This window comes from Ixodes scapularis, unplaced genomic scaffold (assembly GCF_016920785.2).
Source record: "Ixodes scapularis isolate PalLabHiFi unplaced genomic scaffold, ASM1692078v2 PGA_scaffold4__175_contigs__length_147842914, whole genome shotgun sequence".
NCBI classification, from domain to species: domain Eukaryota; kingdom Metazoa; phylum Arthropoda; class Arachnida; order Ixodida; family Ixodidae; genus Ixodes; species Ixodes scapularis.
The window spans coordinates 120,198,178-120,217,464 of record NW_024609879.1 but is presented as its reverse complement, the minus strand read 5'-3'; the positions used below and the strand labels follow the sequence as shown (position 1 = coordinate 120,217,464).

Genomic DNA, 19,287 nt, shown 5'->3' with positions numbered 1-19,287 from the left:
ATTACTACGGAACGTATAAGCACCTGCTTCAAACCAAACACAGGTTTTAGCATCCTGTTGGTGATGTAGCCACTGTGCCCACTGAAGCAAACTGGCCTATTGCGTCTTCTTATAGCCTCGATGATTGATGTTGATGACGACCACGCTTTAAGACCTCCGACAGCGTTGTAGGGATCGCTGCATACGGTGACGGTGGTGTTCCCCCTTGACTCATTGGTTGGAACGTCGGTGTCGCTGATAAAGCATGGCTGGTAGCAGCTGGCATGGTCATAGAGCTGTTCGCACGCAACTAGCGGTCCGAGAAGCAGAAACTGGATCGAACAAATGACATTTTTTAGCGCCTTGGGTTGATGTAGCCGCTGTGCCCACTCTTGTGTTTTGTGCTGTTTTGTGATGTTCGTTGGTCTTGAATCTTTCTTACTGCTTTAATTGAAAATAGTCACCAATGATTCAATACGTGCCTATAGCATAATATAATATATGACATGATAATTCAATGGTTATTCTTGTTTTCTTCAGCTTCTTCGTTCGTTAGTTTTATTAAGGATGGATATGCGTCAACCGTGTGGATCTCTAGAAGTGTAACTCGAACGCCTAAATTAGAATACGTCCAGCGACGATTCGTCAGGCTATTGTCGGATCGTCATATCGGGCCATAATTTTCATATGAATATTTACTTCTTCTCAAAACACCCTCTCGCCTTTTTCAGCAAGGCAATTTTGTGACATTATATTCCTTTGCAAATTGATTAATGCCACAACTGAGTCTCCTTTTCTAATTACTAAGATTGTATTCAATGTTTCTCAACTTCAAAACAGGTTTAGGGCACTTTTATATCCATTTGATTTGCACATTGTGACACACTCTTGTCTAGGATTCGGCACACGTATAATAAGTCCGACAATACATATCTTGATTTCTCTGCTCCTTTTTAAATGTGAAAAAAATCTTACGTGTCTGTCCTAACTAAGGTTTGACAATGTTTTCTTGTTGTTTTTTTTTAACTTGAGAAAGTGTACCCTTATTTAAACCTAACAGCTGTGTAGGAACACGCAATAAAAACAAGATTGGTTCATTAATTTTTACGGAGGTTTCATTGGTTGAATTACTGCACTCAGTAGGGAGGTAATTTTTCAAGTAGCAGATTTGTAATCGGTTTGGGTTTTTCTCAAATAATGTAATCCTCGATTTATTTTTTTAATCAGTTTAATTTGCTTATCGGTGTCAACAATATCGTATACGCATTGGTGATTACTATGTACTTTATAAGACGCAGCTCCAGCGAAGTGTAGTGAATATGTATTTATTTATTTAGTTATTAGGTGATACCGCGAGCATTCTGTAGAACGCCCGGGCAGAAAGTGTACAAAAAAATATTCAAAAACAAGCGGTAGCAGTGAAAACAAACAAAGTCACTACTCAACAAAGTGTGAGAGTACTGCTTCACTAAGAGTATCTAATGATCTCAAATTTACAACACTTTCAGGAAGCTTATTCCACTCACACGTGGGTCTAGCAAAAAAGTATGCTTTAAACAAAGCGGTTCGACACAATGGTTTGACAAGTGTTAATTGGTGTTTGCCTCTCGAGGGGACTTGTTTCGTTAAATGAAGTGTAATCACAGAGACACAGACCCAAATTACATTGTATTATATTATAAAGAAACATCAGCCGTTCTGTTTTTCTCCGGTTTGCTAAATCACTCGATCCCGATCTTGGGTACAAATCTGAAACGGATGACATAAAACCGTAACGGTTGTACACAAACCGCAATGCTTTTTTTTTTTGCATAGTCTCTAAGATATTATTTGACAGCTTTGTATGAGGGTCCCATACAATACATGCATATCCTAGCATTGGTCTTATGATGGTTCTATAACCAGCCAGTTTAGTTTCAGGTGAACAGAGGTTAATATTTCGTTTCAAAAACCAGAGTTTCCTCATTGCTTTACGAGCTATAAACTTAATATGTGCACCCCATGACAAATCAAAGGTAATTAAAACTACGAGGTATTGATATTGTTTAATAGTCTCGAGTGGTACTCTATTGATAGTATATGTAAAAACAATGGGTTGTTCTTCCGCGTCACGGCCATATGAACGCACTTTTTACAGTTCAGAACCATATTCCATTTTAAACACCATGCATGAACCAAAGATAGGCAATAATTTAATTCTTCTTGATCAGACGGGTTGTTTACCTTAGCAAATAAAACACAATCGTCAGCAAAAAACCGGCTTTGTACATTGGGGCGGTCGACACTAACACACTGCGCACGGTTAGTAAGATAGGAATCAAGCCATTGTAATATATTCTCGTTATTGATGATGTAGAGTAACTTATGCAATAGTTTGTCATGGGAGACGCGATCAAACGCTTTCGCAAAATCTAGAAAGATAACATTAGTCTGTCCGCCGATATCAATAACAACCGGAAGTTCGTGTATCGTATGAACAAGTTGTGTTACAGTGGAAAAACCACGTCTGAATCCATGCTGTTCGTCCTGTAAAAAACGTACTGTCCTCAAAAAATGCTTTAAGATGTTTGAATACGAAGTGTTCAAGAACTTGACTGGCCATACACAAAAGTGAAACAGGTCTGTAGTTTTTGACGCTTTGACTGTCACCCGATTTAAATATTGGTATCACCCTAGTCCTTTTCCATTCATCAGGCACGTCTTCCGTATTACGACTATGGCAATAAATCAAATGCAAAAACGTTGCCGACCATTCACCGTATCTAAACAAAAAACATTCGGAATGTCGTCGGGACCGTGGTTCTTCCCAAAGTCAAGGTTAAGAAGGGCCATAAAAACTCCTTCTTCAGTAATGCTGATGTCCGGTATCACTATTCTAGAGCTCTCATAACTTAGAACTATTCCCGTTTCCAAAGTATACGTGAAGTACTCGTTGAAAGCATTTCAAATTAACAGCTTGTTATTTTTGAGGATATTGTACAGTTTCATATCCGAGAAAGAACATTTCTTTCGTTTCAAAAACCTCCAAAACTTTCGGGGATCACTAAACAGATAGTTATACAAGGTGACGTTAAATAAAAAAAAAACAATGGTGTTTAGCATATTAACAGAAGACCTCAACTGTCTGCGTAAAAACGGTAGAGACGAAATGTTATTCCCGTTACCCAATTTAAGAACTCGCCGTATTTTACGCTTCAAATGTAGAATGTCACGTGTAATCCATGGCTTAAGCTTTTTGACTCTCCTAATGAAGTATAAGTAAATTGTCTTTTGACTTGCTTTCCTTCTGCTTTCGTTGATGTCCTACGAGCGGTCAGATTTCAAGTAGGGGTAAAACAAAACCATAATTCATAATTTTGTGAATTAGGGTGTTGTTTTAGTGATATGCGTATTTCGTCGCAAATCGCTATCAGGCATAAAAAAAAGCAACGCAGGGGCAGTCATGTAGATATTACTTTTGAAAAATTGATTATAATTACAATTACTCTGGGTTCAAAAGTATTCAATTCGATTGCTCGATTAACGAAGAGTGAAATTAATTGACTGGTTACTCAGAGAAGTAACGGCTACTTTTCTCTAATTACTTCATATTTGCGAAACGGTTTTCGGGCAGGTTTGAATACGGGTTTTTTGTACTGTGATTTATTGGCTTATAATCACGGGATTACAAATTCGTGTACATACCACTTTCTGTACACCAAACCCCTATCCGAGACTTGATTCGAGAATTCGATGGCAGATAGTGCAAACAAAGGGTGCCATTAGGAAAGGAAATGCAAAATAGTAACGGTTGCAAGTAATTTTATTACTCTCAAAAGTGATCATGCTACTCTTATGATTACTACCTAATAAAGTTATTCAAATTACTGCAAAATACACCAAATAGTATTTATTTGTAAGTAATTTTATTTCCTGTAATGAGTAATATGCAACTCAGTGCACGTGTAGAGCATGACCTGTAAATTTAGTTCTCAGGATCCCGCGCGGGAACTTTAAACGAAGAAGCTTTCTGGAAACTTTCTGTGACTCTTTAGGCACAATTGAAAATCCCGAGGCAGAGGAGGAAAACAATGTGCTCTAAACAATGTGTAGGAACCCCTTTCTTGAAATTTTGTTTTCCAATGTTGTCTACCTTGTCAACACTATTTGTACTTGAAGAACCACGGTAGTATTGGCGCAATTGGTTCCTCTGAAATTGAGGCGTTTCGCTCAAACGAAATATGCAGTTCCAACAAGTTGCTTTCCCAACAATACAAAATAATTACCTTTATTTATTTATTTATTTATTTACATACCCTCAACGCCCTGGGGACGTTACGGAGGGGAGTGAGTGAAAAAAAAGAAAACGAACAGTAATAGAAGACATGATAGGTCACAGGTCACGCCGGAAGGTGGTTCCACTCTGATGATGTCCTAGGAATGAAAGAATCGTGATAGGCTGAGGTTCGAGAATGAGGAACGTCGACTTTGTACTGATTATCAACGCGTGGAGAAACGCAAGATGGGTCGAGGAAGAGCTTCTTTTTAAGAATGGGGTTAGAATTGTATATTTTATAGAAAAGACATAGACGAGAACACCTACGGCGCAAAGAAAGCTGTGGCAAGGAGAGAAGAGATTTCATGAATTATACTCTTGTTGTACGGTGATAATTATTAAGTATGAAACGAGCGCCGCGGTTCTGAACTGACTCAAGATGAGAAGTGAGCGTCGTCTGACCAGGATCCCAGATTGAAGCTGCGTACTCTAATTTTGAGCGAACCAAGGATTTGAATTATATTAATTTGAGAGAAACTGGCGCCAGGAAAAGTTACGTTTTAGGTAGCCTAACATAGAATTGGCATTAGCAACGATGTGGTTAATATGAATATGCCAGGAGAGGTTAGAGGTAATATGCACACCGAGGCATTTATATGAAGTCACACATTCTAAAGAAACGTTATCAAGATGATAAATAAAAGCCGAAGTGTCACGGCGAGACACTTCCATGGTTTTACATTCTTCACTGTTAAGTTTCATAGACCACAGACTGCACCAATCAAGAACAGTATTTAAATCGTTTTGAAGAAGGAGAGGGTCAGAAACATTAGTAATCTTACGATAAATAACGCAGTCATCCGGGAACAAACTAAGCGGTGATGAGACACACAACGGCAAGTGATTGATGTAAATGAGGAATAACAAAGGACCTAGAATGGAGCCTTGAGGGACGCCAGAAGTAACAGAAGACACTGGAGAATTAGAGTTATTCACATGGACAAACGGAGAACGATCTGTAAGAAAACACTCAATCAAAGTTAGTATTTGAGGGTCAAGGTTGAGTTTGCTAAGCTTGAAGAGTAGTAGTTGATGAGAAACTTTATCAAATGCTTTGCAGAAATCATGAAAAATACAGTCAACCTGGGATCCATGATAAAGTAATGAAAATAAATCGTTAGTAAAGACGAGTAAATGTTTTGCTCTAACATTTTGTAAGGAGTACTGGTTATGAAAATAGGTCTATAATTATCGGGGCAGTGTTTGTCGTCTGATTTATGAAGTGGAACCACCTCGCCAGTTTTCCAATCTTTAGGAAGGACACCAGTATTCTTTAGAAACTTAGTGTTAATATTATCAATACCACAAGATGAAGACACTTTGAGGTTGTCAAACAGCTTAACAATGCCATCAAAATCAAACACAAACGGGTCCATCGGAAAGAAATCATGATTAGGGTAAGTAACAATAGAACAGCTTACATACCTAGAAAACGATTGTACAAAAAGCTCATTGAGGACTTTTGCAGAATCATCGTTAGACATAACAATGCCATCAGAGTCAGTTCCAAGAACTTGCTTTTCCCACAATACAAAGTAATGATCTTTTCCGGAAGCGATCTTCGCTTGATGCCGGAAACGAATTAATAGAATGGCGACAGGAGGCAATGCCTCTGGGCACTCGAATAATGTTTTCACAAAAAAAAACAGCTGCGGTCTTCCGCATTGCACTGGAATAAAAAGTGCTCGCAATGTGCTCAAGTAATTGTCTTACAGGTACCATCTTAGCGCTTCAAAATGAGGCTCTTTTTTGGAGCGGTGGCATTAGCATCACTTATGTTTTGTCTTGCTGTTGAACGCAAGTCGAAGCTTCCCAGGCATCGACGTAAGTAATTTGATATGCTCACAGTTTTCAAAACTGCGTTGATTTGCATTAAATTAAACGGGATAAGGCTTCATGCATATTTCATCATTTGATGATGGTGGCTATTAGTGCCGCTTTCCGGTGAAATCTGGGAGCGTCAAAAAGCAAAAATTTACGTTATCGCGAGGCGCGGACAGCCACATCGCCGCCGCGCTATCGCTCTCTTCCTATCATCATCGCTCCTCCCACAAACACGTCACCTATGCCAAGATGCGCTGTTGCTCTTTCTTTTTTCTCTCTCGCATCCCCCTTTGTCACCTCCCTAACCGCACCCGCCGCCGCCACTTCGATGGTATGGAAGGTTCTTTGGGGCGTTTACAAAAAAGGCGTGGTCCCTACGGAACCTAGCCCAGTTTTCTCACTCCCAGACCCAGCCGCACCGCGAAAGGTTTTTTTACCGTCCGGGGAGTGGGAATGACATGTGTACGACGCTGACCAGAGTAGACGGAGGGCAGAAATGCACCTATCCTATCACAAAACCCTTACTGCACCTCTTTAACTTCTATGCCTTCTATTGCACTAAACACAAAGCTCCTAAAGCCATATTCTAAAGTACATTAACTAAAAGCAAATATCCTAAACCACATTTTTCTACAGCGGAACCGCCGCCTTTGTCAATCTTTGCACACCTTGCGTGGTTGTTCGCAACTCTATTTTTGGCTGTTGTGCTGGTACATCTTATATCAAGCTTCAAAAAGTTGACTTTTCATTCTAGCGGAGTAAAAGGCATCAATGAATATAAAATAAACCTCTAAATGGTAGGTGTCGACTCACTCAAGCAGAAAAGTCTGGGTGGAAAAACGTCACACGCTCCCAGGAACTTTTAACTAGCCTCGTTTCAAATAACAACTTAAGCACTTCCGGCTAAAATATATTTAGCTGAGATATCAATTACTCTCGCGTATTTATTGAAAAAATGTACTTTAAACCACGCGCGCTACATTAGAATATTGTGGAGATAGGGATTTCTATTCTGTCTTGAGATATTTTCTCAGCTGTATTGTAGCGTCAAGGGGAGTCTAGAACAAAGACATTTTCAACAGCGGCGCTTCGACAACCCCTGCAAAGTGTGCCCCGGACTATACAAACTGTGGTTTTCTTAATTGTGTGTAGCGCCTTTACCGCTGAAATAAAAAAAGAGTATCATGCAAACTTCACGTCGCTGTTATGGCGTTATGTTTTGTTTTTTTTGTTTTTTTTTCTAAAATGTGCATTTACGCTCTATTCAGCCCCGCAACCTATGTCAATAAGCTGCTAAACAGGCAAAGCTTTGATCAAAGCAATTCAAAACAAACTAATTCGTTTAAGTTAGTGCTATGTAAACCGTGCAAACGTAAATTCTAATTTGAAGCGCTTTCGGTTCCGCAGTCTATGGTTTCAGTTGCGTAGGAGCCGCAAACGAGTATTCTTGATAAAATGTTTTTTTCTTACAACTTTTTCCTTCTTTCGTGATATATAGGTAATACAGTAAAAAATTATCCGTGTATTTCTTGACGAGCGTGGGATGTCATTTCTTTGTGATGCCGTATTTTTTTAGGCTCTGATTATATATATATCAAACACAAATGTTTCTAATGCTTCTAAGTGGCACCTCAGTAATTTAGAGACTTCAGCCAGTTAAAAGTAAGGATATTTTTTTTTACATGCGATATAACATATTTTCAACGAATAATCATAGCTACAAGAATCATTACCATTGCCTACCTCTTGGACGGGAAGGGATTTGATGCAGAAAATGCAACACTGGATTCTCAAGTGGGAAAATGGTTGAAGGGCGTCCAAGAAAAGGTAAGAAGTATCTCAACTTTGTGATACATTAAAACTTTTGATGTAAACACTCTAACGTACTTTATAAGATAACCTTCTTTCTTAGGCATATATTCTAAAGTTTAGTGTCGAGCAGGTTTCCACCCACAAAAAGTAAACGTGTTAATAGTACTTGTTCCCAAGATAACGCTTGGCGTTAAAGGTTCCCAAACAATAATCCTCAAAATGTATTCCACTTCTTAGAAGAGGGGAGAGGAAGAAGTTGTAGTAACACTCTTCCTCAATAACGTTTATTATGCTAAAACACTACTCGAAAGTGCATTGGGCTAAAATATTCATTTGCAAGAATTATGGAATCTTCTTTCCAGTGTTAAGTCTCGACCACAGTGTAAATCGCCACAGTATGCCCTCGTCCGTGCCATATTTTACTTTGGACATGATGGTCACTTTATTGATATTTCTTCATTCTATCTTAAACAACCCATGCGGTGATAACGACCATTCCCGATTTCTTCGAGAGAAATCGTGGTTGTATGCTACAATTTAAAATGTTTTTTTGACAAAACATTTTTTTTTAGATTTAAAATGTTGGATCACGTGAATGGTTTCTGAAATTAGTGCTTCAAAGCCGAACTAGGCATAAGTTATAATTCTGAAAAATCGAAGTGACTCAAGTATGTTAGAAATTATGCTCTTACATACTGTGCCAAAATTGTTATTTCATGTGGTGCCGGAGTTAACATTAAGTAATACATTTTACGTAGGTCTTCTTTTAAGTTAATAAGCGGAAAACGAGACATGTCCAGCATTTAAAACAGAAAACACTGTTAAATTTGAAGATATTTTAACGCCTTATCTTGGCTGGGCTGTTGTTATACTTAAGCTTAAAATTATTAGAGTACAATAAAGCAAACGAATCTCTTGATATTAAATCACTGGTGTCAAAAACTTACGTTTGTTGAAGATTCGCACACAAATTAAGCATCAAGGCCTTCGGATAAAAATATGCGGGACGGCTGCTTAGATACAACAGCTTGTTACCTTGCCACTCATCTAAGAGATTGTTGTTTTTTTTTTTTTTTGCTTATTTGATTTTAGGCGATAAAAATTATTTGAGTTTGAGCTCCCATGGTATCCGTTTTCGTGGTACGGTACTGTGCTTTTACTGCACAGCACAGATGTGCAGCTAGGAAATTCGAGACATGCCACATGCCTTCGGGCCCCAAGCACATAGAGTTTCGGTCATATACTGCATGTACCTAGAACTGCTTTGTTGTGCAGTGAATGCTCCAACGGTACAACGAAAACAAATTACGCCGGTGCTGGACTTAAAATATTTGTTTCCTAAAACAAAATTTGCTCTGATCTTTTTTCCTTACAAGAAAACAATCTAATACATAAAATGAGCCATCCCGCATATATTAAAGGTGTCGATGAAACAATTTTCGTACTTAGCGGAAATACCGCTTATAACGAATTACTGACGGTAATGATTTATGGAACACGCGTTGGTTTTTCACCACACGCAATCGAAGTCGCAGAGAAATCTTATAGAAAAAAGAGCAGGCGTTCATACCCTCAACTCGCAGTTAGAGCAAGTGGCCTCTGATCTGAAGCCGATTATATCTCACCAATGTAGATCGATCATAGCCACGCGCTAGGGTGGGCAAATCGCAGGACACGCGGTGAGTTTCAGACATTGTTATGGTTCGGCTATTGTCGCCATTGCTGCGATTAGACATGGGTCACTACCAGACTTGTACCGTACGCATTACATGTAATCAAATTTATTGTAATCGATTACTTTTTGGAGTAATTTTGTATTCAGGTGATTACTTTTATTAGGCAGTAATCACAAGAGTAATCTGATTACTTTTTGAAGTAATAAAATTACTTCTGACCGTTACTAATTCTTCACTGGACCGCCCCCCCCCCCTCCCCCAAACACCTTTTTTTTTCTGAGATGATAAGAATACATTTTGCATCTTTTTTCGAACGAAAAAGAATAACGACTTTTTGCGGAGCTGTAGGAAACCAGGTTAACCCATTTGCATGGACAGTTTCTGTGGAATGTCCGTTTTTTTTTTTTTTCGAGCTGGGACTGGGGGTGAGGAGCCTCAGGGAAGCCCCAGTGCGTCACAAAGGCCATTCAGGGCGAAGTTTGAGAGAGAAGAATGTAGCTTTGTAAGTCCATCGTTCAAACTAGCCCCCTCACGCACACACATACCGAAATAATAAAAAAAAACAATCCTGCTTACGGTACTTACTCGCAGCCCGTAGAAAAACCAGAGCCCAAGAATATCTAAACTGGATGCAAAATATAACAAAGCCAGTTCAAATACTCGCCAAGATGCCGTATTTCCCCTACGTGGTCTTTGTGACAAGCAAGGTTTCGAGTTGAGAAGTGGTCGGGGCGATCTCTTCTGCCAATGGATACTACACATGATCCGTCACAAATCCTGGAGCTGCTGCTCTTTTGCATAACATGCGAGTTCATCCAGATGTGAATATTATCTGGAGAAGCTTGTGTGTGTGCGAAAGAGAATAAGGGCCTCTTGGTTTCCAGTACAAGAAAATATATAGAGGAAGAAAACAAAATACCTTTTATTTGAAACCAGAGATTCCAAGAGGATGCAACGACCCCAAAAAGGGAACACGTTTTTTCTTCTTCAATACTTGTGAAAATGTGAAATATAGGTTGCAAGTAGTTCATTGTTATGAGCGCGAAGGATGTAAGTGTTCACACAATAAAGTAATCCGAAAGTAACGATTACTTCTTTAAGTAATGTCCAATTACTTTTGCTGTCGAGTGATCAAGTAATCTAATCAAATACTTTTTAGTCAAGAGTAATAGTATTCGTAATCGATTACTTTTTTTTAGTAACGTGTACAAGACTGGTCACTACCCGAAAGGTTGTCGAGCTATCGATTATTAAGTGCCCAAGACAAGTGCTCACGCAGTGCTTAGGTTCAATCAATGAGCCTCATTCAAATATCATCTCTGGGGGACTATACCGACACTGCGATCCCCACGCTACGTCATAAATTTTTCCGAAGAAGAGACTGCAAGAAAACGCTTACTTTTCTCGTTGAGCTTACACTTTAACAAGAGAGTTTCTCGGTCAGAGGAGTTGCGTGCGAGTACGCTTGGTTCTGATTAGCGCCAGTAAGCTCGTGTATAGTGAAAAACATGTCAATTTAATATCGTTGCACCGCTTCTTTGCTAAAAAAATAGTTGGATGATTATCGTGGATGAGAACCTCCAGAAAAGTTAGTTCTTGAACACTTCTAGATATATTTCTGGGAGAATGTTTGCTTTATCTTTCTCAGCAATTTTCTCAGCGAATTTAAATTTAAAAAAATATAGGAGCAGCTCAGCCCAGATAAATTTTTATAATATTGTCACGAATGACGAGGTGAAGAAACTAAGAATAACTGAGGAAACTGAATCGTTTAATGAAGCGAACTTGTGCCAAAAGCAAAAAGAAAACAGAAGAAAACAGTAGAGCGTTGCGGGCGTTGAAGTCGGCGTAACAGCAGAGTCGAACGCTGGGGCAGACTGCCTCCTGCTTGCCACAATCTGGAACATTTGGCCAAGAACGTTCGGCGCGTAGAACTTTTGTAACTCGATCAGGCGAGAATTATTTTGAACTTACGAGAACGCCAAGCTGAAAGAATAAATAAAATAACATTCCGCACACTTGAATCAAAACTGGATCCTCCGTGCGACAGCCAAGCACGGTAACCATTCGGCGACTCACGCGCTCGTTTGGCTACGCGCATGGCAATATATTTTTTGTCAATTGTGTGTGTGTGTGTGTGTGTTTTTGTTTCTTTTTTGTCTTCAATGCTGAGTATTTCACGTTGCGACTAATTAATTTCAGTAAAAACAAACACAAAAAGTTCTTACGTATAATGGCTCTGAGATCAGACGAAATAACAGTCGAAAAAGATTATTCAAAAGCATTTCCGCTAGTCCATTTTAGTCATTCATATTTTTTAACATGTTAAGCTCATACCTAATTCGTGTTTACGGTAGAACTTTAGAAAGCATAGATGTGATCTTGTTTTTTCTACAAAACTATTTTTGCAAATATATACATATTTTTAGATTGTGACAACCGACCACAGATTTTTCGAAAGAAATGGGTGATGATCGATATTGCCACCAGGGACGCTTGGCATGGAATGAAACGTTAGTGAATAACTGTGCTCCACACTTTGTCGCCAACGCCAATAATACGAAAAACCCTTAGGAACGTTGCTTTGCGAGCAATAGATCATTTAATTTACAAATCACGCGTCGAGCATGGGTGCTACAAAAGTCACAGAACAGTATATTTGTTGCCATGTTGTCTACGAGAATGCTCTTAAAAGGAGGGGGGGGGGGGTACGACAATTTCCGGACTTCGGTCAAACATTTCTGGAACGTGCCCTTTAACTCTTCTAAAGTAAAGAGCAGAAAACCGATTTCGCCTGCGTGTCGTATAGTTGTGTAAAAAAAAAGTAAATATTGGCATTTCGGGCACCCCTCAACTCACTCCCAGTCTTCAGGGTCCCGCCTGGTCCCCCTCCTAGTGACGTAATTCGGGGTGCCGTGTAGCTTCCCGAGTGCTCTCTAGGAGGACGCTTCCTCTCCCTCTTTTTGCTGATATTAGCGGGCGTTATGCTGCAGGTTAGAGCCGAGCAAGGTCACGTAATCTTTTCGCCGTAATTCCTTCGGCTGCCATTCTCGGCTGCAGGTGAGGGGAAAAGCTCGAAATTTGCTTTGCGAATACGCAGCAAAATCACGACATTTTTTAATGAGGGATATGTTTTCTCTATCCTCCGGGGTGATAAACAACGTAAAAATGACGAGATGCAAATTTGTTTAATCTTAAAGTCATTGCAACCACCCTTTAAGTGCAACCACAGTGCATGAGAGGATAGTCGACCACCGTGGGAGCACCGAACTGAAAACGCATGCCGAATGGAGGTGCTGCAGTCGTCAATCACTGACATGTGCAACACAATCTCTTTAAATTCAGTTACTTTGGTTAAAGTAACAATTACTTAAATTGACCTCCGAGATAACACACTGTTTCAAAGACAAGAAAACCCTTATAAAGAGCGTTTAATATTGATTTGAACTATTTTTTTTTATTAGGGTGTGTGAATTAGACGTGTTTTTTCGTAACCATGTACTTTTAGCCTCGGAGAAATTAGATGTCAGGGATAGTCGTCAAGGTAAGTTAAGAAATGAACAAAATTGTTTTAATTACCTATATGAATATTGGTTTTAGGGTCATGTTTCACTTTCGCGACCCTAAAACCAATATTTTTTTCAAGAGTCATTAACAGCAAGGACTGATAAGTTTTTTTTTCGCGCAGTTTTTAGGTTGGTAAGAAAATTCGAAAATTTATTAATGTCTTACAAACCATTACCTTCTCTTAAAGTTATTTTAATTGATGTGGCCTCTAAGAGTAATCGCTGCCAATACTCCAATTGCGAATGACCCTTAACACCAATATTTAATAAAGTAAATGAATAAATATTAGTTAATCAGCGAACTTTTCATGACAAGTATCCGCTCAAATATACGCCGAGCCTGATAAATGCATGGTGAAAACAACACCCTAACTTTCAACCCCCTTTTTATTTTAATATTTAGGAATTAAAATTAATCGCCTTCCCTTGCATATTGAGAATCTGGAATAATAAGACCCCTTGTGAAATAGGTTTAATTAATTATAACTTTATGGAATACTCGATCAATACTATACGACACCATTGCTCTATGTATTGCTAATATTGAAATAAGCGAAGCTTCCATCGCAGTGATTATCTTTGTCGACATTTGAATAACAAAAATTTTCCCTTTTTTTTTAGTTTGCTAATTACATCAAATTGCATAAAATCAAGGACAACCTAAATATTTTATTATATCAATTGTCAATATTTCTGCAGGCACAAGCGGATTTAAAGAAAGAATTTAAGCTCGATATCACGTTTAATATTACGGAGATCAACATCGTAAGTGACTTGGTCTCATACGCACTGTATTACTTTTACTGGTGTTAGTATGTATTTTAAATAATATTGATTTTGTTTTTGCATAGACTGATAATGACATAACCGACAAAATTCAGCACTGGTCCAGCGACAGTCTAATACACGGTCGTACGTTCCTGGATTACCTCGAAGAGTATTATCGGAACAGAGACAACCCAGATATTATCTGCGTTCTTACAAGGTTTGTGCATCCTTCTAGTTACATGTTATTGTACGCAGACCTAGTTAAAACATAACCGCCTCTGTATACAAGTTATCATAACGTTAAACAAAATCTATGTTACAACTTTTATATTTAGGTGCTTCAAATTTATTTATTTATTTATTTATTCATATTACCCCTAAAGGCCCTCGTGAGAGGGTATTACATAGGGGGGTACATAAATCGTTCCAATAGGAACTGCACATTGAACAACATATGAGAATACTAGAAAACAATCAATACACTTAATAATAAAAAGAAAATAATGGCCTAGGACTTCAATTTTATATATATTACAATTATCTATATTTCTCTCACTTTAACGACTTGAAAGAACTTCAGTTACGAAAATAAATTGTAGATACTTTACATTGTCTAAGACATCAATGATAAATAAAGAGTGCAGACTCTCCTAATTATGCGCCGCGAATGGCAGTGTTGTTAGCAATTATTTTATTACTTTATTTGAATGATCCAACTCACTGCTTGTTAAAGTGGAGGTCCTGAGTCATGATAACACTGTTCAATTATGGAACCAAGGTTAGGCGGCTAGCAACGCCGTGGCCATAATTTTTGTATAGATCTCGGAGTGTCTCGCGCTTCGGTGTCAGGACAGCTTGTCATGCTTTATAAGCTTGAAGACTTTTTTGTTGTTCTCGCTGCATGTTAATGTCCCCACATGTCCGTCGCCACTTTTTTTTTAAATCGGCGTTTACATCTCCTGCAAGAAAGAGTTACGCACAATTGCAAAACAACTTTACTTCATAAATACAAGAACCCTTTCCCTCTTACATTTCAGAAGAAATTATATTGTTAGAGGTGGTAAAAAGTACACGGTCTACTAAACGTGAAGACGTGGTAGTGGTCGTAACAGGCCGTTTGTGTTACAGAACAATTTGTCAAGATATCAAGACCTTGTAACACTAATCGTGACAAAACAAAACTAGCGATGGGAAAACATATCTTTTTGGGCGTTTTCATGCATTAATAATCCGCGCAGGGAGATATTCCTTAGTTTAATTGCATAACAATCGCAGGGAGATTGTTAAACGTATTTTCTTTAGAAGCCAAGAAATGTAGATGTAAAGAATAGGTTAAAAAAAAATGCAGATCATAATTGATGTATCGGCAATCCTAACTCCAACGGAGCATTGTCAGTACCGCAGCTCAACTTTAGGGTTTCCGGATATTAGCATGAAGATATCTTTTCTTGTGAAAACATAGCGCAGTGAATTGCTAGAACACAAAGAAAACCGGAGACGGAGGAACACATAAAAAGATACAGCCCACACGGGGTCTCAGACACCGTTGAAAGTTTTTTTAACTTCAGCATACGTTCGATTTCGGAAACAAATGTTTGCTCAAGACCATATCCGCATTTTCAACGATCCACGCTCGAGAAGCTTTAACCAGCATACCCTAAAGATGTTTTCAAATAAGATTAAAAATGCTGAAAGCTATATTGATGAAGCAGTAGGCTTCGCTGTCTGAACCTAGCCATTCAACTAGGAAAATATCCACTCGCGTTAGTCTTTTTTAATACCTGCATAACCCTTTCTGTGTGAACATTTGAATATAACAGACTTTTGTTTTCAGATACAGGATGTACGATTCAGAAGAAGTTAATTATTTTGGTAAGGGTTTCTTGCCAGATTAATGCGAGAATAACTAATATTGGTAAAAGCGAGTTAAAGCTAGGCGACTATATTTTATGAATGCGAAAGCTTGAATGTCGTTCTTCCGCTCCCTCAGTTCTTCTGCGGCGTAGTGGCGTAGACGGCGACCTTTCGCCAAAGGACGGCCGAGCGCGCGCTTTCGGGAAGTGGCCGCGCCCAGCTCGGCGGTGTGACCGCTCTGGACTCTGGACTTTGCCCGGGCGGGCTCTGACTCTGCCGCTACCGCTCCCTTCTCTTTCCGACGGGCGAGCCGCTGCGTGCGCTGCGCCACCATGGAGAGGGCTCCTCTGGTGTCTTTTTTTGGAATTACGCTGCAGGAGAGCCAATGGGAGCCTTGTTCATTGATGACGCACGCCAGCCAATGGGAGCATAATCAATCACAAATCGTCTTCACTAAAAAAGGGGATTTTAGGTGACGTTTGGCCTGCGTTCGGCGCGGTTTCAAAGCTGATGACGTCAGTTCGCTCCATGGGACCAGTTAATGCTCTCGCATTAAAAATAAACTCTTTACGGGAACAACGGCCAGCCATGGCGGACGTCGGGGATCGCAGAAAGACAGTAATTAGCTAAACAATGATCTTCAACTTAACTAAATGTTTTATCTGTCAAAGCACGCGGTTTCAATGGAAAACTTGCTAAGCATCAAAATCGACTAATTTCAGAAAAAACAGAAAGCATGTAGAGCAATTTATGACGCTGCGAAGAAACACTCGGAGCGCACTTTTGCGCCAACAATCCAAGGATTCTCCCCGTCCCCCTTCCCCCACCCCTTGTGGCCGAGGAGAGCCGTACTTGCTTCCGTCCTTTGAGGGAGGCGGTGCGGGAGATCCGCGACAGTTCCACAAGTGGGAGGGCGGAGGGGGGGTGGGAGACGGCGCTGCCGGCGTAAGAATGCGCTCTGATAGGATCGAAATATGAAACTAGAAACGCGTTCAAATTGAACGTTGATTGCAACACCCTAGAATGCTCTAAGTGTTCTACATCCTTCTAAAATAAGTTGATTTATTTTTTGTGATAATGCTTCACAGCGCACAAGATCAGACACACTTAAAAACGAAAATCACGCATACACAGGAAGAACACTCACGCAGCGCTGCTGTGTATGCGTGATTTTCGTTTTTAAGTGTGTCTGATCTTGTGCGCTGTGAAGCATTATCATGAATTACCAACTCGCCCAAGCTGAAGTTCTGACTTATTTTTTGTGATGAAGTTCATCGAGTATCTGTATTGATCTATATCTTGTTTTCGCTCATTAAAACGTTAATTAATAAGTAGTAATAATGTAGCCAATTATGATGTATTCTGCAATTTGGGACGTCCGCTGTGGCTCGCTGTTTTTTTCCCGAGAAATGTATTTTGCAATTACACTATTGATAGGAATTTATTTTTACATTCTGCGTACGAAAATCCGCTATATTGAGCGTAAACCGTGCACACTGATGAGCTACCCTAGCATTAAATAATGTCCTGTTATAAGTATCTGTGTTACTAATGTTTTTATTTAAGCCTATGTAAAACACACGACTCTGTGCCACACCATGGTGCCCATGCTTTTGACATAAGTTCCTGAAAAAGAAGCGAAGACCGGAGAGCTTTTGTTTAAACTTGTTCAAAGGAGGTGAGTCACTCCACGTGCTTCATCCCCTAAAGTTTGTTTTGTCGCACATGTCAACTCAAGGCGGTACTTTTATTTTAGGCTTGTTTCAAGACAATTAATTTTAAGATTTCAGTGTTTTTGTTTTTCCGTAAAGAGAAGTGCTGCTTTTTTATACTAGATTCTTATATCATAAAGGTGATTAACCTGCTACTGCTATGAGCTGGTAAATGAGCTCTAAAAGTATACACATTTCTGAACTCAATATATATTTTAGTGTTGCTTCTGATAACCATATTATGACCAATAATGACCATGATAAATTATTTCATATCGAGAAAAACACTATAGTTGCATTCAATCAATTTTGCCTTTCAAGTGAATTGATGTCCAGTGACCTATTTTTTTCTGCTGTAACCAAGGAAAGCCGTACAATTTATATTACTAGGAAGATTACTTTTGTTTGTGTATATCAGACTAAAACCTAATAAACCAGTTATTAAGCAGGTTAAAACATTGCTTAGCCACAATATCTACAGCAATTACTTTTATTAGGTGTTCTTAAAACTGCCTAATTATTAGAAGTATCTTAGCCAAATTCTTAATCACCCAACTTAAGAAAGGTACAAAAGTATCAGGAGTATATGGCATTCACATTGTGTTTTTAGTTTTTTCGCCTGTGCGCTGCTTATTCATGTGTGCGATTCCCGGCATTTCACACTCTATAATTTAAAATAGAGCTTGCTTTGTACAGAGAGAATGTGGTACCCTAATGCATTTATAGAAAATTATTGGGTATGTATTTTGCAAAGCATAGTGCCATAAGCCATGAGAATAAACTAATGTTAGTGGCCTTAAAAATGTATTCTTAAATATAAAAGGAAAATCCAAATGTCTTCTTATATTAACGGTTGTCAAAACACAAAAAGTTACAATCTCACGTCGCTTTCAACATTTAAAATTAACATGAAAATTACCTGTTAAATTAAATCTGAGAGAAAGCAAATTCTTAACCAGCCTCGGCGACGGGGAAGAAAGATGCGGTATGCGGATCCCTTGCAGGGGCGTTTCAAAACAAGGCGGGGATTTTCAATTTTAAGGTCACCTAGAAGGGTGAGGGGCCCTTCTAAAGAAGACGTTGTTTCCATATGGAAATATTCCCATATGATCCACATAAAATCTCACCCCTCCCCTGAACCTGCCAGATCTGCTCAGTTCATTTGTCAGATAAACCTCTAAATATCAAAAATATACTTCAATGACAATAGCAGTGCATGCATTTAAATGTATGCGACTTTGATCCGTCTAATCTTCAAATCGAAAAATAAACATGTGTATTATTTGAGCTGTGGTTTTACTTAATTGTGTTGCATTTGATACTAATTTATTTTACAGTATTACCTCGAATCAAGGTCGATGGGGAAAATTCTTCAAGTAAGCGAATGATTATGTGTTTTGAATGACACTTTTCGTGTTTTACTCGACAACTTTCGCATTAATAAACAAATTATAATTAGACAGCAATCAGATAATGTGCACCTTCCACATTAAGTACCTTCCACATTAAGAAAATATTTTAGAGGCTGCGGTTTTATATTTATAATTAATTAAGTAATTCAGGGCAGAGCTTCTCATGCCTTTTACTAAAGTTCGCGGGCGAACATTGTAGATAAACGCTGTAGTATCTATAACACTGTGTCTTCAGGTTAAGACAAAATACTTGTCTTGCTGAAGTTTAAAACTAGCGATTATTTTCGTAGCCTGAGCTACACTGGCTGAAATTGAGCAGTTTCGCGTGGCTCGCATAATGAGCCGTGCTCCGTGCTGCGCATGCGCAAG

At 39.0% G+C, this 19,287-nt stretch overlaps 1 pseudogene; it reads left to right on the top strand.

The window, feature by feature from the left end:
• The first annotated feature begins 6,030 nt into the window (after positions 1–6,030).
• On the top strand, positions 6,031–18,886 carry LOC120845289 (annotated as a pseudogene).
• Positions 18,887–19,287: the final 401 nt, after the last annotated feature.